Genomic DNA, 21488 nt, shown 5'->3' with positions numbered 1-21488 from the left:
GAATATGAGAATGTATTTGTTATTACATTTCTAGAATAAATAGATGTTTAAACGTGAATTTACACTACAACTGTTTTTCTTTTAACAATTTGGCCTGTGTAGCTGTTCACATAGGCTGCACATTGTTATTCTTAAGTGTTTTTTGGACAGACCTTTTTTCAAAGGGCTGGTATTTGCACTTAAGAATATACTTCACATCAGTGCTCCGGGGTCCCCGCAGGTGCGCAGAACTATTCAGTGCTTATGACTATCATGGAAATACCCCTACGAGAGAACTGGAGTTACAGGTAAGAAACCATTCCTTCTGGTGGATACACTAGCTACCTGTGGATTCCTCACTCATTGAATTTTCCCCCATGCGCCAGCATCCGACGGAAATTTTCTTCTAGCTTCTGCACGTCGACGAGGACGTCACAATTGCCCGGCTCCCACGCAACGCCGTCTGACGTCATACAGGCAATAAGAGGTCCTTGCTGGCGTGCTGACGTCAGTTACCAACATTTTTTACGTGCCTTTGAGGCCAACAGGTAAATATCAACATAACATATCTGATACGAATACATCAAATAAAATCTTGTACCATAATATTTAATTAAATTAAATAGACAATCGTATAAATATGCATATATACAAAAATATATACACATAAAATAATATACAAATATACCATAACAAATATATATATATATATATATATATATATATATATATATATATATATATATATATATATAAAAATAAATAAACAAAAGCATGTATAAAATCTGCATCAGTATAAACAAACCAATAACCTACAGGAGTTCAACCAAGGAAATCTTGGTAAGACCAGACAGGCAACGGGGAGGCGGGTGGGACTGTGAGGAATCCACAGGTAGCTAGTGTATCCACCAGAAAAGGCGTTACCGAGAAGAAGAGTTGATCTTCCAATCTGAACTCCTTCGTTCTGTCGACGAAGAAGCTCAGTGCTCTTATCGGGTCCAAAAGATGCAGTCTTTCTTCCTCTTTCGAAGGATGAGGTGGAGGATAAAAAGAGGAGAGTGTAATAGACTGATCCATATGGAAGGGTGAAACAACCTTCGGCAAGAAAGCAGCCTTGGTCCTCAACACCACCTTATCCCCATAAAAGGATGTGTACGGGGGCTTAACAGAAAGAGCTTGCAGCTCACTCACCCTTCTAGCTGAAGTAATGGCAACAAGGAAAACAGTCTTTAGAACCAATAACCTTAAGGGGCAAAAATGCATCGGCTCAAACGGTGAGCCCATAAGAAATGTTAAAACTAGGTTTAAATCCCACTGAGGCATAATGAAAGGAGTGGGAGGATATCTATTAGTCAGGCCCTTTATGAACCTCAAAACTAATGGAGATTTAAATAAAGAGGGTTGGTCAGGCAGACTCAGAAAGGCTGACAGAGCCGACAAGTAGCCCTTAACTGTCGCAACTGCACAACCCCTCTGTGCCAAGGATAACGCAAAAGACAAAATGTCCGATAAGTGGGCACGTAAGGGATCAATTTGCTTCTCTCCACACCAATTCACAAATTTTGCCCACCTGCTAGCGTAGATAGATTTAGTGGAGTGTCGCCTGGCCGATAAAATAACATCCACCACCTCGGGCGGGAGAGAAAAGGAACTCAGGTTGCCCCGTTCAATCTCCAGGCATGAAGGTGCAGGCTCTGGAGGTGAGGGTGTAAAACCTGCCCCCTGCGATTGTGAGAGGAGGTCTGCCCTGTGAGGGAGACGGAGCGGAGGGCACAGTGAGAGTTGGAGAAGATCTGAATACCACACCCTTCTTGGCCAATCTGGAGCTATTAAAATGACTTGGGCCCGGTCTTGGCGAAGTTTCCTCAGAACCCGAGGAATCAAGGGTATGGGGGGAAACGCGTAAAGCAACTGGCCGTACCAGAACATCTGAAACTCGTCCCCCAACGTTCCTTGCACCGGATACTGGAGGCTGCAGAACAACGGACAGTGCGCGTTCTCCCGAGTGGCAAAAAGATCTTCCCGAGGGAATCCCCACATCTGGAAGATGTACAGGGTTAGATCTGGATGAAGACGCCACTCGTGATCGGTTGAGAATTGCCGACTGAGACTGTCCGCACGCACGTTCAAGACTCCAGCCAGATGGTTTGCTACCAAACAAATCCGATGGTCCCTTGCCCAGGACCATAGCCGAAGAGCTTCTCTGCAGAGAAGGTACGACCCTACTCCTCCCTGCTTGTTGATGTACCACATCGCGGTAGTGTTGTCCGTCAGGACCTGGACTGACTGACTGGGAAGGGAGGAAGGCCTTGAGAGCCAGACGTATCGCCCGCAATTCCAACAGATTTATGTGAAACATCTGTTCCACTGGAGACCAATGACCTTTGACCTCCAGGTCCCCTAGATGAGCTCCCCACCCTAGAGTGGAAGCATCCGTTGGCCTCTGGAGGAGGCAGCGAGAACGGCCTTCCTTGGGAAAGGTTGCCGTCCGCAGCCCACCATCGAAGATCCGCTGCAGCGTCTCTGGAAATCTTTACCAAACCCTCGAGATCTCCTTTGTGTTGAGACCACTGCTTTCGGAGGCACCACTGAAGGGCCTCATGTGCCAGCGTGCATGAGTGACCAACAGAATGCAAGAAGCAAACAGACCGAGCAGACGAAGGACCTTGAGGACTGGAATAACCGCTCCACTTTGAAACATTGGAACCAACGCCTGAATGTCCTGAATCCGCTGGGGCGGAGGAAAGGCACAATTCAGTGTTGTGTCCAGTACTGCCCCTATGAACAGGAGACGTTGAGAGGGCTCCAGGTGAGATTTGGGCACGTTCACCGAAAAGCCCAGATCGAACAAAAACTGGGTTGTCGACTGCAGGTGATGCAGCACGAGCTCCGGAGACTTGGCCTTGATCAACCAATCGTCTAGGTAAGGAAATACCGCTATCCCCTTCCTTCTGAGCTCTGCTGCAACCACCGCCATCACCTTTGTGAAGACTCGAGGTGCTGAAGTAAGACCAAACGGAAGGGCCGCAAACTGATAGTGTTGCGATCCCACCACAAACCAGAGATACTTCCTGTGCGACTTGAGTATTGGGATATGAAAGTAAGCATCCTGCAAGTCGATAGACACCATCCAATCTCCTTCGTTCAACGCCAAAAGCACCTGTGCTAGGGTCAGCATCTTGCACTTTTCCTGTTTGAGGAACCAATTCAAAATCTTCAGGTCCAGGATTGGTCTCAACCGACCATCCTTCTTGGGGATCAGGAAATATCTTGAATAATAACCCTGACCCCTCTCCTGCTCTGGAACCAACTCCACTGCACCCTTTGAAAGGAGGACTAGAACCTCCTGTTCTAGCAACAGGAGGTGTTCTTCCGAACAGAAGGATGGACGGGCGGGATGGGGGGTGGAAACTCCCGAAAGGGAAGGGCATAGCCTTTCCCCACAATACTGGTGACCCTGGAGTCCGATGTTATTGCCTCCCACATGTGGAGAAAGTACATTAACCTCCCCCCTACAGGAGTAGTATGGAAAGGAATTGGTGGATGACTAAAGCTGCTTCCCATGCTGCACCCCTCCAGAGGAAGAGGCAGAGCGCTGCTGGGTGGCCCCTCTGGTTCGAACCCTACCCCTCCTCCTGTACGATCTATAGGGGAGGGCAGTGCAGTGGTGGCTTGCTGTTGAAACCTGCCCTGAAAGGAGGAGCCACGACCAAACCCCCTAAATCTTCTGAACGATCGTGAAGAAACAGAAGAGGAGGCCTGCAAGCCCAAAGATTTTGCTGTGGCTATACTTTCTTTAAATCTTTCAAGGGCAGAGTCCGCCTTTGACCCAAAAAGTTTATCCCCATCAAAGGATAGATCAAGTAGGGCCGATTGAACATCCGGTGAAAAACCTGAAGAACGAAGCCAGGCCTGTCTCCTCATAGCGACAGTGGTGCCCATAGCCCTGGCCACTGAATCAGTTGTGTCCAGCCCTGACTGTATTACTTGGGTCGCCGCAGCCTGAGCATCCGAAACAAGGCCCAACACCTCCTGAGGTAATCCAGAATGAGAGGACTTGACCTCCTCCATAAGGGCGTAGATGTATCTGCCCAAGATACATGTGGCATTCGTGGACATAAGGGCCATACTACAAGAAGAGAATGTCTTTTTTGAAGACTGGTCCATCTTTTTAGAGTCTCTGTCCGAAGGCACACCCGGAAAGGAACCTGGAGCAGTACGTGATGAACATGAAGCTTGCACAACCAAGCTTTCTGGAGTCTTGTGCCTCGACAAAAAGCCTGGATCCTCAGGAGCCACACGATATCTGCGCGCCACTGTCCTGTTAACAGCCGTAGATGTAACTGGCTTCTTCCAAATCTCCATAATTGGATCAAGGAGAGCCTCATTAAAAGGCAAAAGAGGTTCTGCAACAGTCGAAGCCGGATGTAGTACCTCTGTCAAAATGTTAGGTTTTGCCTCAGCCACTGGGAGGGGAAGGTCTAAAAAATCAGCTGCTTTCCTTAGAGCAGAGTGGAAAGAAGCAGCCTCCTCTGTATATTCTCCAGGAGATGTCAAGTCCCACTCCGGGGAAGTGTCCAAGCCACTAGCAGTGTCCAAACCATGAAGATCTGTTAGAGGCTCCTCAATCTCACCCTCCTCCAAGACCTGCCTGTTATACTCCTGTTCCTCAAGGAGGCAAAGAGCTAGCCTCCTAGAATGAAGCCTGGCGTCGATCCTTGGCGTCGACAAGGTGTCCGCCGACGTCGATGACCTCGCCTGACACAGATCCTCTGATCCATCCGATGCCGGATGCATCGGCGCCGTGGGCTTTTTCGGCGCCGACCGAGGCAGAGGATGAGATGGCAAAGAACTCTCTGGCGCCGTGGGCTTCTTCGGCGCCGACCGCGGCAGAGGATGAGATGGCGAAGAACTCCCCGGCGCCGGGACAGCAGTACTCATCGGAGTCGCAGGTCTTGTAGGCGACGCTAAAGGAACCGGCGCCGAGCCCGCACCTCCCATTGGAAGGAAGGGCATGAAAGGTGCCGGTCGTAAAGGAGCCGGAGCACCCATATTAAAAGCCAAAGGACCAGCCGGACCACCACCCAGTGCCATCTGTTGAAAAATGGCAAACATTGCATTAAGAAATGCGGAACTATCAGCCCCTGGCGCCGGGAATGATGGATATTGTGGAGCCTGCGCTTGAGGTGATAACGGCGCCGTCTCAGGCATCTCTGATGCCGGTGAAAACTCTGGATCCTGTTGTGGTATGACCTCGAAGACAGACGGCGGAGATGTCGGAGAGGTTGGAGGCGTCTGCGGCTGAGGAGTGATGGTGGGTCTAACCTCCCATGTCTTACGGCGCCGAACCGAAGGCGACCTCGAGCGTGAACGCTCTCTACTCGAACAGCGTCGAGAATCACGACGGCGCTGGGAGTCACAGTGACGTCAATGAGATTTCGGTGATGACGATCTGCGCCGGTGCCGCTTCTCTTTCTTTTGGACTGCGCCAAAAACAGCTTAGCCTCCCGTTCCTTCAACGCCTTAGGATTCATGCGTTGACAGGATTCACACTTCTCCACTTCATGGTCGGAGCTCAGACACCACAAGCAATCCACATGTGGGTCTGTCACCGACATCTTGCCTCCGCACTCCCTACAAGGCTTAAAGCCCGACTTCCGCTGAGACATTTTGATAGAAAAAGTAACTGTAACTACGCTCCCTCGAAGAATAACCGTTGCTCGAAGGCACGGAAAAAAGGGAACTGACGTCAGCACGCCGGCGAGGACCTCTTATTGCCTGTATGACGTCAGACGGCGTCGCGTGGGAGCCTGGCAATTGTGACGTCCTCGTCGACGTGCAGAAGCTAGAAGAAAATTTCCGTTGGATGCTGGTACATGGGGGAAAATTCAATGAGTGAGGAATCCACAGGTAGTTGTATCCATCCGAAAGTAAAATTTAACGCAACAAATGAAAGAACTGAAAGGCTGACGCAAAGAGCCAGGTCTTGAGAAGGTTCCTGAAGAGTAAAATGTTCCCAGTGGTAAGGAGTTGTAGTGAAAGAGCATTCCACTCCCTGGCAGCCAGCTAAGAATAAGAGCTGCCATCCCATTCTTTCCTTCTAAATTGAGGGATGACCACCAGCAAGGAATGTGAGAATATTTCTTGGCTATTGGAATGGGAACTGAGTTCGTAATTGTGATCTTATCATTGTGGAAAGGGACAAGCCCAGTATCTGTGATTTGTAGATATTAATTTTAGAACCTGAAACTTTTCCCAAACGTTGCAGCTCAGTTAGCGGTACTGGTATAGACTTCTTGGGTTGAAGTGAGACAATACCACATCATCCTCATACAGAGACAAACCTGTGTTACACATGTCTAATTGTCACTCCAGTAATGGCTACATTCTGCCTAATAGTTATGACAGGCTCCAGAGAAAGCACAGTAAGGAGGCGAGACAGCGGGTATCCCTGCCTTGCCTTTCTCCTTATTCCAATGGATAATGCCAGTGAGCTGTTAACTCTGACACTAGCCTGGGGATCGCAGTAGCTGCTGAAAACCTATGCAATACATTTAGGGTCCAACCCCCCCAAAAAAATGCTTATATTGTAAAGTATAAAAAGTGAAAAATTAGAGAAATCTAGGTGTGTTTGAAATGTACACCAGATACTGACTTTAGGAGCAGTGGTTGTTTGTATATCTCTGAATTTGTGGGTGCCCATATTAGCATGTGATTCAGAGGGTAGTTTACAAAATGTTGTCTTTCTTACTCACTGACTTACATTTGGAAGGCACAGATGCAGAGAAATCCAGTTGGTAATAACAAATGTTCTTCTGCAGTGTTTCCACACATCTGTAAAAAAAAAAAGAAAATAGTATCCCAGCTGTGTGGCTGGGCCTAGTATATGTGACACAATACATCCCAAAGTGCAATCTGAAGGCAGCATTTTTTACACAGTAGAATCATGCTTGTGGTGTTTTTTTTTTTTTTACAACCTGGGTAGTTGTGGATTTTGGGCCTTAGCTCAACTGGCAGCCATTGAAACCTCCCAAATGAGTAGATTCCTGAGAAGTAGAGACCTGGAAAAGTCCAGGATAGCATGGATCTCACCACGTTTTCTACTTTTACACAGAAGCCCTTGCAAAACCTCAAACTTTGGCTAAAAGCACACGTTTTCCTTACATCTCAGTGATGAAAAGTACTGGAATATGGTTGGATCCACAAATTTATTACCATCCCGTGTTCCTCCAAGTCTCCCCATAAAAATAGTTCCTTATTTGTGTGGGTGGGCCTGGTACCAGTGACAGGAAAAAGCAGAAGATGCAACATGGGCACATCAGCTTTTTCACAGAAATCAACCCCGTTTTCACAATGTGGGCAGCTTTGGATTCTGTGGGCTTGTTTTAGGTGCCACCCAGGGACACCTACCAAACCAACACATTTCTGAAAGCTAGACTACCAAGGGAATCTGGGTTGGTGTAGGTTGCATGGATCTCAAAACATTTCCTTTCCCTGAAACCACTCAAACATCAAACGTTGGCTAAAAATACACATTGTACTCATACTTCTGTGATGGAAAGTTCTGGAACCCTCGGCGAGCCAGAAATTTCCTACCACGCCTGCGTTCCTCCAAGACTCCACCAAAAAAAGGCACCTCATTTGTGTTGGTGGGATTGGCGTCCACAGCAGGAAAAAACAGAAAATGCAACATGGACACATCAAACATTTGCCCAGAAAACAGGATGGAATCGCCAATCAAACCACCTTTCACCCAGTCATCAGCCAATTTGCATGGAAATACACCACAGGAAAACCTCTACACATGGCCAAACATGTTGTTGGTTGGTGCCTCAGCAAGCTTCACAACTTCACAAATGAAAAGAAACAAGGAATATGTTTTAACTACCTGCCAAGTATCTATCTCCCTCAACAGCCTGTCGATACTAAATTCATGACAGGTGAACCTTTACTAAATGGCCACACGAGGCTCGGGTAGAAGTCTTTCATGCACCTTTAGCACACTTGTGCTGAACCCTACTCGTTCCAGTTTGTGAATGTGAGTTTAGGGTGTCTGCGAATGCGTCAAGCCTAGGTTCCTTGAACGTATTAGCATATCTCCCTTTGAAACTGAGGTAGATTGCTGGGGAAGACTGTCATAAATTCCCTAAAGATCATGTCTAAAATTACTAAGGGCGTTAGTTTGGGTGCACAGGTTACTCTCTGACTATGTGACATGTCCTCTCTATTGTTTTATGGTGCTATGATGTAATGCACTTTTTTAGGGTGATCAGTACATCCGCCACAGTCTGATGGAAGATGAGCATAACAAGCAGGTTACAAATATGACCCATTTGTGTAATGTTAAATGCAGATCTCTGGGTAATGTTAAGTATTTGCAAACTATGCGCGAACACCTGGGAGGGTATTTTGCCAATGCAGGATTAGTCTGGGTTGAGCCATGGACTTCCCTAGCTGAGGATCCAACTCTTCAGCTTCTTGTAAAATACAAGTATTTAAGAGGCAGCTCTAATGTTTAGGGGCAGGCCATTCCTGGTCATTCCAGTCCTTAGGAGTAAGGTCAGAGAAAATATGACTACTCGTTCTGCATATGTGTGGATATATACGAGTGAGTGTCTAAACGCAGGTGTCTGGAAGGTTTCTGAAACCTTATGCAGTTGTTAAGGTATGCTTGGCCAGTGCTGCAGTGCATTTGAGGTGTTTGAAGAGAACTCTCTTGTGGATGGGTAGCCAGATAAGTCCAAGTGGTGTGATGTGCTTGTGGAGAGGGAGGTTGAGGGTGAACCTGGCAGTTGAGATTTGTATGTCTTGGGGTTGTTTGGTTAGATTAGTATGGGAGTCCTTGAGTATCAGGGTGTAGGTGGTGCATGGAGGGTCAAGTCCTTTAATGATGAAATGACCGCATGTGTGCATTTGTATCTCTGCTTTCTCTCTGGGTGGTCCTCCTCAATAGTCCTAAGCATGTGCGTGGACCCCTGAGCACATATTGAAATATATTTTATATAAATATATATGGAGGTCATTATTGTACATAGTTTTTTTATATATATATATATATATATATATATATATATATATATATATATATATATATTGCAAAATGCCTAAAATTAAATTAAGTTTTCATTTAAATTATTATTTTACATTAACATTTCTGTAAAGCAGATAAACAACCAAGAGGAAAAAGGTGAAATTATAGCCTTTATTTAACCAGAAAACTGCAATGAAGTGAAAGGAGTTGGTAACCAATAGAATAGACTGCATTTAAAGTATAACAGAGAAAAGTGGTACCATGCCTTTAAGGCCACAGAGGACCCTCTGTATCCTACCATGCCACTAGTTCTCTTTACGGCTCCTAGTGTTAGGATCCCGGAGCACTGAGCTCTGCTATTTTTTACCATGTTGTCAAACAGTTTTCTTCAGAAACTTCTGTATCTGACCTCAGTTGACTTCCTTCAGTACATACTGTACAGAAGAGTAGAAAGCTTCTTCTTTATCTGTAACGCCATGCCTTGACTTATTGTGAAGTGTCCTTCTTGTGACAAAAAGCAGCTCAGACAGATTGTCTCACTGAGACTCATCTACCAGAGAAATGCCTTCATTGCTAAAAAGCTGTCGAAGAGAGCTTTAAAAGAAAGTGAAAATATCTGTCTGATTGGGCTGCAGGAGAAAGGAAAAATAGCTTTAGGTGGCCTTGGAGGGTCCCCATCTACTTCCAAGAAGCCCTCCTCCAGCGCTTTAAACATTTTTTTTTTTTTTAAAGCCCAGAAGAAGATCTCCAGAAAGACAGAAAACAGCGACGATCCCGGTCGACGTTGAGAGGTAGGAGGGGAAAGTCCGGGCAGATCCCTGTATGTTCACCGTCGACATCAAGTATACTGTCTCACCGACTCCACTCAGTGTCTAAGTAATCCTCGCTGGAAATACCTCAGTCTGCGTCACAACAACAGTCACCCGTCATCAAGGCTGACATCACCGTCAAGGCCTCCATTGATGTCGAGGCACACATCGCCGGCAAAGTCCCCTCGAGCAAGATACCACTGCTTGATGTCGAGGCACCCTTCTGCATCACGGCTACAGTCGATGTCTGAACAGATTGGCCTCTCGACATTGAAGCGCACAGCCCCTATGTAACACCGACATCAAGACCTGTAGCCTCACAGCCTCATTCTTCCTGTCGACCGATGTCGACGTCGAAACAACCATCGAGGTTGAGACAGTCATTCACCACTTAGCCCAAGGATGCACTCATCGGCTCAGACAATACCTTCAACTCCAGGGGGACGTTCTGTCTCAACTAACCTTCAGATTGTGACAGTGCAACATCGGAGCTTGTGCACAGTCTGCACCACTTGAGACCCCAAGGAACATCTCTCCAGGATGGTTGGACAGTCTCAGCAAAGAGCAGAGTCTGGGATCGGACTATTCACAGACCTACTCTCCATCAAGAGCTACTCTGCGATCACCTTTGCCAGAGCGAACAGCACCAGCTGAGTCTCTACTGGTTTCCACTTCTTAGGAGAGAAATACACCTGGGCATAAATCACCAAGGAGATCAAGACACCTATAAGGCATAGATCGAGTTTCAAAACAACAAGGACCAGATCCACTTCGCAATCCCAACGGTCACACTGATTCAGATCGCAACATCGACTGAGATCTCTCACCTGGTCTACATCCTCTAGGTCTTCAGTGAGAGACTATTTGCCCACACTGATGCTCCACCGACGAGAATATCTCCAAAAGATGATCTCACAACGTTCAATGATGTGTTGGTTTGAGGCGCATCCAAGTTAAATATAGACATTCCTGCTCCTCCAACATAATTGGTCATCTTTGAGACCTTACACCATCGATCAGCTGCAAGACCACTGCTCCCTCTGGTCCCAGGGCTTCTCCAACCAGCTATGGACCTTTTTCTCACTTAGGCGTCTCTTCAAGCAGCTCCATCGTGGGTCCTCAAGACGTACAAAGCACCTGATGAGGATCCATTATTATTGAGGTCTGACCCTCCACCAGACTCTGTTATTATAGACACGGCAAAAAAGACACACTCTGTGCCCCCAGACAAGGACAGCAAGCAGATGGAAGATTTGGGAAAGACGATTTGTGGTACGTTCGCTTCTGTCATGAAGGTGGCTGCTGCATCTGCCTTGTTGGGGATATGGAACAGATTTCTCTGGGACTTTATTTCTCACGACACAGAGAGATTGCCTAAGGAAATAGGCAAGACTTTAAGGAGATTCTACAGGAAGGGGGTTTAGTATCTAACCTGATCATCAGTGCAGCGACAGATTCCTCGGATCCAGCTGCTCATGGGTTTTCCCATGGAATGTGTGCCAGAAGTTCCTCCTGGCATAGCCTTACAGACCTCAAACCAGAGGCACAGCAACGCTTTCTAAATCTGCCGTTTGAAACAAACGCAGATGACAAAATGGCAAAAATGAAAGTAGAACTTGATACACTAAAAGCTGTCTGCCTGGAAAAGCAGAAAGATTTCTGTTGAAAATACAGGCAATATAATTGCTAACCTTTTCAGTAGAGGGCTCAAACCCCTCACTGGGCTCCGGAACAACACCAACAATCCCCCTTTCATTACCATCCTCGCTCACCGGCTAAAGGAAGAGAATTAACCATCAGCCCCCAGCTTCCTTCAAAACACCAGCCAAACAGTGAGTTCTCGCTTCCCCTTCTCTGTTATCACTTTGGTTGGGGAAGCATCACCAAACCCTAGACGAATGACACTCCATCACAAACGACAACTAGGTCTTGAACATTGTACAAAATGGTTACTCTCAATGATTCAGGTCTCCTCCAACCTGCCGTACCACCTGCAAAAACAGCACATTCCCACTGAGCCCTGCTACAGGATGAAGACACCAGTCTACTCCGAATAAGGAAAAAATGGTCCAAACAAAGAATTCTGGGCTCATGGCTACTATACAAGTTCATATGCAAAGAGAAGTTCAGAATGCTGGCCCTTCACCAGATATATCTCCAGTTCTATTAGGGGGACTGGGTGTGTTCCATCTATCTCCAGGATGCATATTACCGTATTCCGATCTCACTAAAAAACAGGAAGTTTCTGCGCTTCACAGTTGCATCCAAGTTTTACCAGTACAAAGATCTACAGATCGGCCTCAAATCTGCACCTCACACATTCTCAAAATGCGTGGCCATAGTAGCAGCTTCCTTACGGAGAAGATTAGTCTATACCTACCTCGATGATTAGCTCATGAAAAGTTCCCCAGAGCACCAAATGGAGTGACTTTTCCAAATCTGCGTCAACACCCTGCAAAGATTGGGCCTCCAGATAAATTTTGTAGAATCCATACAAACACCAGCACAAAAACTCCACTACCTGGGTGCAACTCCGGACACATGGGCCGCAAGAGTGTCTCCTTCGGAGGGGAGATTATCCTCAATAAAACTGAAGTGTCACAATCTCCTTCACACTCCGCATCCATCAGCCAAACGGGTGGCGTCCCTTCTGGGATCGGTGGCCTCTTGCAGTTTCATCATTCCTCATGCCAGGCTACAACAGAATCTAGAGGATCAGTGGAACCAGTTCTCAGACCAATGGGATGACAGATTGACTCTTTCGCAGGAGGCAAAGCAATTGCTAACATGGTGGTCCCAGTGTCACAATCTACTGGTAGGAGTCCCTTTTCACCACATCCCTCCCAACTAAATTCTTATCACAGATGCCTCTCTTGAAGGGTGGGACGCTCAAATGGGTCCCCTGCATATGCAAGGCATGTGGTCAGACAAGGAGTAGCAATATCACATCAACATGCTGGAGCTGAGTGCAGTTTATCTAGCCCCCAAGTCTTTCTTCCCATCCATCCAGACCAACTCTCTCATGGTCCAGGCGGACTACACAACAACAATGCATTACTTAAACAAGCAAGGGGGTACTCGCTCCTGTCCCTTGTCTCTGGAAGCGCAGGCCATCTAGAAGTGGCTAATAGACAGGCGTTTAGCAATTTCTGCCATTCACCTCTTAGGATACCAGAATATTCAGGCACACTTTCTCAGCTGCAGTTTTCCGAAGCACACAACTGGATTCTGCATGACGACGTCATAGAAGACGTATTTCGAGAAGGGGGCATTCACAAATAGATGTGTTTGGGGATGAAAACAAAAGAAAATGCAGAGATTTCGCATCCAGGTTCTTCCAACCAGAAAATAAGGGAACGCCTTTTTGATAAACTGGTCCAGGAAAAGTCTTTATGCATTTCCCCTGATTCCACTGATCCTGGCAGTGATCGACAAACTCTACAGATCCAGGACCAGAATGGCCACATCAGTGGTGGTACCCAGATCTCCTACAACTATCTGAAAGACCACACAGAAGGCTTCCATGCAGACAGGATCTCCTGGTCAAGCTAGGAGGACAAATGTTCCACCTCAACCTTCCCCTCTCTGAACGTGACAGCATGGCTTCTGCATTCCTCCAATATGGACTTTTAGGCCTCTCACAGGAATGCATGAACATTCTTAGGGAGTCCAAGAAACCTTCCAGTAGACGCTATGGAAACGATTCAATGTGTGGTGTACCCAGAATGATCTTCTTCCAATTCTGGGGCAGGAGGAGGTCATCTTGCCTTATCTCCTCCTCTTAGAAAAGTCTGGTCTGCAGGTGTCCTCGATCTGAGGTACATCTTGCAGCTACCACTGCTTACAGAAAGTCTCCCACTCGGGTTTCTTTCTTTCAAATCCAAAATACAGAATGATGTGGTGACCTGTATGGAAGCATTCCAGTGATCTTTGTGGATGCTTATCTGGAAACACTGTCTCTCTGTTGCCACTTTTCTACTTTAAATCCTGGCAAATCTAAGATTTGAACAAGACAGCTGTTAACTTGGGATGCAACTAGATCCTTTAAAAAAAAAAATATATATATATATATATATATATATATATATATATATATATATATATATATATATATATATATATATATATTAAACAACATCTTCACAAGTAACAGTCTATTATGAATCCTATACTTTCCGTTGCATACTTGTGATATCATAGCTGTCCCTTCTTTTTGTATAGGTTGAACAGTTTACATTGCTATCATTTGAACTGTGAAATAACTTTGAAAACCCTTCTTGTAGTCCCTCACCCACCCCCCTTTACCTTCCATGTTAGGTCTGTCATTGCCAGTAAGTCAGTACTTAATAAAGATGTCTTCTCTCATTGTACCTCCTGGTATTGTGGTTGTGTAGTGGGTTATAGCCAAACACCCCTTTGCTCTCCCTGTTTCTTTACCCATGTGTTTATTGAGTAGTTTCCTGCTGTTGCGGCATAAATGCATTAGGCTGTGCCCCATCAAATGATAGAAAGTCCTAGTCACCCCCGCCCAGGCCATCAAGACATCTTGTGCTTTGTTTTTCCTCCTAGTTCTTCGTAAATGTATCTCCACAGCCCCCCATTCCGCCATACTCGTCTCCCACATGTATCTTGTGTGGACCCTTAGGCTACACCTGTGTATAGCAATACAGTGTTTTGCAACTACCAGCGCCAACATTGTGTAGCGCCTACTTAGTTTTATGGCAGGGTTTTGTGGAAGCAAACCTAATACACATTTTTCGATCTCAAACTGAACTTCCCATCCTGTAGTGGCCTTCAGCTGAGTGAGTGTCTCCTCCATGATTGGATTCCTATGGGCATTTCTCCTTGATGAAAGTGTGACTACACGAGGCGCCCTCCCTGAACAGACCCTGAGGCAATGCCCCTTTGTTTACTAGGTAAAACTACCTAGTAATTGCCACAAGAGAGGCTTTAATTCGGTTTCACACTTTAACCCTTACAAAGAAATGGATCCATAGTAGAAGTCCTGATGAATGCCCGAGATCCAGGTTCTTTCCTAACCCTTCCACACCAGCTGAAAGAGCATTGTACTTGTTAGATCTCAAACGAGTCCTAAAATTTTATTTGGATAAGACCAAAGACACTAAACAATCTGACCATCTCTTTGTCAATTATGGTTTGACAAAAACAGGCATAGCATCCTCCAAACAGATCATCTCTAGAGGGTAGTTTCGTGTATAGCACTGTCCTACCAACTATCCAGTAAACACCTTCCTGCTAGACCTAAGGCCCAATCTATGAGGGTAAGACGGCAGCAGGTGCTCTAATGAGAAATGTGCCCATCTCTGAAATTTGCAAGGTTGCTACATGGAGATTGGTACATACTTTCACCGGATACTGCTGTTTGAACTCAGACACTCAAGTAGGGCAAGCCTCTTTAAGATATCTGTTTTGATAATTGTAACAGCTGCTTTTGTATGGTTTAGTTTTGTCCTCGTGTGTGGAATGAGCTTGTTGCTCTGTTCAGTGCTGATGACTATTGATGAGTATCCCCTGGAAGAGAAGGATAAATTCCCTTACCTGTACTCCTAGTTCTTTTTCCAGGGGAATCCTCATCAAAGTCATAAGCAACCCTCCCTCCTCCCTGGACAAATCTTTTGTGCAGCAGCACATACACTTTTTGCTTATATTTTCTTTGTGTTACTGTTAAAAAATATATATATATATAGAACTGACCCAACTGTCACCCGTAGGATATCATAGGCTACAGAGGGCCCTCTGTGCCTTAAAGGCACAGTACCACTTGCCTCTGTTATGCTTCAAATGTAGCCTATTGACTTCCAATGCCTTTCACTTCATTGCAGTTTTCAGGTTAAATAAAGGCTATAATTGCACATTTTCTCTAGTTTGTTCTTCTGGTTTACAGAAATGTTAATGTAAAATAATTTAAAGGAAAACTCATGGCATGTCTTAGCATATATATATATATATATATATATATATATATATATATATATATATATATATATATATATGCTAAGGCTGCATATGTGATATGTATATATGTACATGTATTTTAAAATACTATGTACATTAATGACACACACACACACGTTGGCAGTGGTATGCACCCTCTCCAAGTAGGGACCACAACACACTCTAAATTATCCTGTGCTCATCCCCCGGTAGCTTGGCGCAGGCAGCCTTAACTAAGAAACAATGTGTAAAGTATTTGTGCAATAACTTATTCAATAACACAGTGAAAACACCACCTCTGCGTGTTGAACTTTACTTCAGCGCTCGGTATGGTAGTTTTGCTGCCACCGCTGGACTCTACTTGCTTTGCTTTAAAGTCATGTTCCTTTAGAGCCAACAACTTTGGGAGTTTTTCACTACAAGGACATGTACAATTTGTAAGTACACAACCTGCCTTTTACTTACATAGCACCCTGCCCTATGGGCTATGTAAGGCCTACCTTAGGGGTGACCTACATATAATAGTAGGGTTGTTTAAGACATGGCATATAGTTTTAAATGCCAAGTTGAAGTGGCAGTGAAACTGCACACACAGATCTGGCAGTGGCAAGCCTGAACATGATTACATACATACATACACAAATTACATAGTGGCAGTTGCCACTAGGTAAGTATATTTAGGACCATGTTTCCATAGAAAAAGCATTTTTTTGACTTGCATATATCTTTGGCATCGTTTGACCAATCTTCCCAAACCTTTCCTAAAAAAAGTGTTGCAGTGATTCCTGTTATGCACAGAAAATTTGGGGGTGACCTGTCGAGCAGGGTCTGGGAAAAGGAGGGAAGGGGTGTGTTTAAAAAAATAAATAAAAAAGTTGCATTTCCCATAGAACCTTTAGACAAGTCTACAGCCCAAACCACTGATTGGAATTAAATCAATTTGGCAGAAAGCTAGCTTTTGGTACGCAGATTGATCTTTTGCTCATTTGGTGACAACCCGTCAGTAATTTTTGAGAAATTAAGGAAAGTTCAAATTTGTATATCTCTGGCTGCGAAGTACTCTCGAACAAAGATGAGCTGTGCAGGGAAATGCACCGCTCTGATTGGCTGCTAACACTTCAAACTAGTAAGTGTTGGTAGCCACTTTTGGACTCGACTTCAGCAGAGTCTCAGTAAAAAAAAAAAAAAAAAACAGAGGGTCCAGGGTAGGGACACCCTGACCCCTTACCTGCGGTGTTGGTAGTGGGGGGACTTTTGGGAGGAATGCATCCAAAAGCATTTTTTTAATTATTTTTTGCTGTAAATTCATTGCCATTTTTTTTAATTTTATTAAACAAGCATGTGAGTTCCCGGCTGGGCCTGGTCCCTGGGGCATTGATTACTTTGTGTGGGGGTACCTCCTTGCCCTCTGAGCCCTAGGGTCACCACCTCTCTGGGGAAGTGTCTAAATATGGTCCACGGGGCCACGAGTTATGATTACATTAGGGCGCAAGTTCTAGTCACTTGAAAGAATTCTAACTATAACTGCTGAATTTCTGTGGTTTTGTACGAGTAAATTCAGAACCTAATTATAACATCCATGTAACCTTGTTTTTTTTTAATGAAATATATGTATATATGTGTTTATTTATATTTATATATATATTTATTACTGGCGTTTGGCAGTGGGTAGTTGTAGTTAGGACCTAGTTTCCATAGGAAAAGAGTTTTTTTGTATTGGCAATCATTTTTGCGCCGTTTGACAAGTGTTCACTAATTTTGAAAACATATACTTTGTTCAGCTCAACTGCTGTCTTGAAAGTTTTGAGGTGATCTGTCAAACGGGGACCAAGAAAAATGGGGGGGGGTCCCAAAACGTGTTTTTCTATAGGGTCTTAAGACACACCTACAGCCCAAACTGCTGAACTGAATTACACCAAATGTGGCAGGAATGTAGATCTCATTGCTCAGATTGTGCTTTTTGCGATTTTTGGTGTAAATCCATACAGTAGTTCTGGAGATATTAAAGGCAAAAAAGCACAGATATCTAGGGACGCGGATCCTAACTATAACTCGTGCCCTCACTATGCACTGCTAATTACTCTAGATATTACAACACTCATGACAACATTTATAACATCAATGAAACATTAGAAGTTAAATTAGCGTAGAAGAAACTGTGCATGGCTGGGGCACGAGTTCTAATTACCCTAGGTCGTGAGTTATAGTTATTTGAAATATTGTAACTGCTGAATTTCTCTTGTTTTATACTAGTAAATTCAGAACCTAACTGTAACTCCCCACTTAACTTTGTTTTTTTTAAGTGAATATATTTGTATTTTATTATGTGCTCCGGGTTCATGCACATCGACTGGAATATTCAGTGCTTATTACTTTGATGATGACTCCCCTGGAAGAGAGCTAGGATTACAGTAAAGCAATTTATCCATTTGACTATCTGCCTTCTACCCATGCAATATCCCTATGAAAACATACCTATCCTAACCCTTTCTTGCCTGTTTGTCTCCTTCAAAGTCCTGACTAATCTTGAATACTTGTCAAGTGTATCTTCACTAACATCACCTGCGGCTCTGGAAGACGTGTTTTTCATGCACATTTAGAGCACTAGCTGTGCTAAATCCAACTCCTTCCAGTTTCGGGGTGTGAGTTGTGGGGATGTCCGAGGATGCCTTGGATCTAGATTCCTTACACTGTGTGAGCATATCTGCCTTTGAAACTTAAGATATGCGTGCTGGGAAAGGCTGTCCTAAGTCCCTTAAAGAGCACTTCAAAAACGTATAAAGAATTCAGGTTTTGCTGAACATTGCAACATGGCCTATGTTCTGTCAGCCGTTATGTGCAGTTCAGTGACTGTAATGTACTTGTCCTACCGGAAAAAGAACATCTTACATGTACAGAGGTGTTAAGCAGCCCTTAAGCATGTCCGGGATTTTCCCAACTAGGGAGTCTGCTTCGTTCCCACACCGAGAATTGAAAAGAAACCTTCAGGTGCAAGCACCCAAGATTAATTTTCAACCCTCCCCAGTGTCGGTCGAAAGCTTATGAATACACTGGGGATGGGAGTGCGGGCATCGCCGCTAGCTAACACTCGCACCCAAAGGGTTAAACTCTATTTTGCTTTCCAGTTGTTTAATATTCTATGGCCCAAATTTATGCATATATTTTCTTGAGTTTACACACTAATTGCCCCCTGGTTGTACATTCAATCTTTAATAATCCTTGTTTGCCATTGTGTGTTTAAGTATGTAATTTATTTTTACGCTGTTATATAGTGTGTACATGGCACTGGGGCAATACAGCACTTTACAAGAGAACTTAAATTCGATAAATGTATCAATCGGCAATAGCAAAAAGGTAATCAGCTAAGCAGAACAGTTTGGTCAAAAGAACAAGCAATTAGGCACAGAATCTTTAGGATGGGGACGAAACCTACAAAGCATCTTTAAAATTGGAGGGTTTTACGTTCCTTTTTAAGGATGGCATATATTTTTCATTTTTTGATGTAGTTTATCATTTGTATATTTTCTTGCTTTTAAAATTCTGAATGTACGTAATATTGCGTGCAAATTTTTATTTTTTTCCTCCACCTTGCGCCGTCTCTTGTTTTTGACGGACGTTTTCAGTCTCTTCAGGCTGATTTTTCGCACAGCTGCTTGTCAGCGGCGCTGCTGTGGAGAATTGAAGAATTGAAGAAATCCATTAAACCGCATCAATGAACCTGCCACTTAAACTGCTGGATTTCAGCACAGTATTTTAGGCACTACAGAAGTGGTTTTCCCCTTGCTGCTGGTACCCTCGTAAGGATATAATAGTTTCTGAGATTGAGGTTCAGATGGAAGCTGCCAGATGGCTTCGTTTTTAATGGAAATTAGATTGTTCAGTTTTGTATTTTTTCGCTGAAAACAAGACTAAACCACACGTATTTTTCTTGATAGAACAAGTGGAGAAAACCTCTGATAGTTGTACCATTGGACGTTTTACATTATATACATTGACATGAAAAGTCAACTAAATATTTAAATATGGAAAACATTTTAGTAATAGTGTTTTAACTTCTTAATCTCAAGGTGAAGTAGTGGACTGTGAAACGGGGTTGTGTGTTTTTTTGGGCTAAAATTTAAAATAGTGAGACTGACATAGTTCCCTGAGGAGTCAATTGTGTCATGCGTTCGGCTGCCCAATCATCGCTGCTCTTGGGTGGAGAGGGAGGCACTGCTAAGTAGCCAGAGCAAAACCCAGATTAGGTCGACAGGTGTCTCCTGTAATGGGTTAGACTCAGTCCCCCCACATCGCATGTGATTCTGTGGCTCAAATCCTGTAATCTCATTAGAATAATGAGAGCCTACACGACAACTGTATCAACCATCCTACCCCGATGACGTCTCTTACCAGCATCGTATGCTCTGCAATGAAGAAACACATTAGGCTCTGTCTTGAATTTCCTTATGCTTTTGTGTGTCTGTCATCCGAGTGTCAACCTGTCAATAGAATATTTGTGCTTGATTGTATCCTATTTTATTGCCTTCAGAGATATCACTGCCCCCAAGCATTATTAGGAATATATATATTTTTTTTTTACAAATTTGATGCCCCCCTCAAAATAGAGCACGTGCTAGAAACCGCTCTTACACATTAATGTAATTTCCCACTTCACCTCTTATCTCAATATTGTAATTATCTTTGTTTACCCGGTTTTTGCCACTGCTGGGGTTCTATAAAACTCTGTACACCTTGTCTGATGTGATGCAATCCAGACCTTTTATACTAGGGTGCCATTCCTGAATTAGGTGCGTGCCACAGCTTATGCTTGTAGTTGACAGAGCTCATGGTTATAATATGGCGTGCTTTGGGGATATGCCCAAGGTTCCGAGAGGTGCTTAAGATTGTTTCTGCACTGTAAGCTACACACCTGTTTGTTTGTCTCATGAAGGGATATCCCAAGACACATTTATTCGAAGACATACCCACACTTGGATCTGATGTAGCATTGTGTTGCCTGTATCCAATCAGATGAAAGTCAGACTTTACCTACTCTCGTTTTGTGCAAACTAAACGTGTGTGTATAGATCCATCCGTCCGAATGCTGAAGTGTTCCAGCAGTAATGAGCTGTTAAAGCAATCACCACAAACAAGTAGGTTTACATGGTTATTTTAAAATATATAAAAAATATATATATACACCTCGGGATGCTCGTTCTGGGCTCAAATGGCCCAAGAGGGGTGGTGCGAAGCACGAGCATGCGGTAATAATAAGGATCAAGGAAAAAAAAAAAACGATAATACTCGCACACTCCGGACTCAAGGAGAAAACAAAACTTTTAATCACAACGCGTTTCGGCTGACACAGCAGCCTTGGTCATGTCGACGTTTTTCTCCTCGAGTCCTGAGTTTGCGAGTATTATCATTTTTTTAATATATATATATATATATGTATATATATATATATATATATATATACACACTGGAAAAACAAAGGTTATAGCGACTTTATAGTTAGGTTTTGGATTTCCTCACACAAAACCATAGAAATTCAGCAGTTATATTTATTGTTAACTCGAGTAACTATAACTCACGCCCTAAGGTAACTATAGCTCGTGCCTCTGCCATGCTCAAGCTCATTAATACCACCCACTCCGGGGCACCCTCAGACCCATGCCCCACCACATCTTTAATCAAGCCAGCACCATCACCACTCTCGAACTATGTTGTATCAT

General features: G+C 44.2%; 1 protein-coding gene and 1 long non-coding RNA gene across 2 annotated transcripts in view; one reads left to right on the top strand and one right to left on the bottom strand.

Annotated features, from left to right (window-relative positions):
- MGAT4B (alpha-1,3-mannosyl-glycoprotein 4-beta-N-acetylglucosaminyltransferase B) overlaps positions 1–21488 on the top strand; it is a 1476931-nt gene that overhangs the window by 124328 nt on the left and 1331115 nt on the right. The window lies entirely within an intron of this gene.
- LOC138245689 (uncharacterized) overlaps positions 1–21488 on the bottom strand; it is a 112707-nt gene that overhangs the window by 7850 nt on the left and 83369 nt on the right. The window contains exon 2 of the long non-coding RNA XR_011194159.1: positions 6743–6813. This is a non-coding gene — a long non-coding RNA (uncharacterized lncRNA). The remainder of the gene's footprint in view (positions 1–6742; positions 6814–21488) is intronic.

Source organism: Pleurodeles waltl, chromosome 7 (assembly GCF_031143425.1).
Source record: "Pleurodeles waltl isolate 20211129_DDA chromosome 7, aPleWal1.hap1.20221129, whole genome shotgun sequence".
Taxonomy (NCBI): Eukaryota; Metazoa; Chordata; class Amphibia; order Caudata; family Salamandridae; genus Pleurodeles; species Pleurodeles waltl.
The sequence above is the reverse complement of the archived record's forward strand: the minus strand, read 5'-3'. Positions and strand labels throughout refer to the sequence as shown.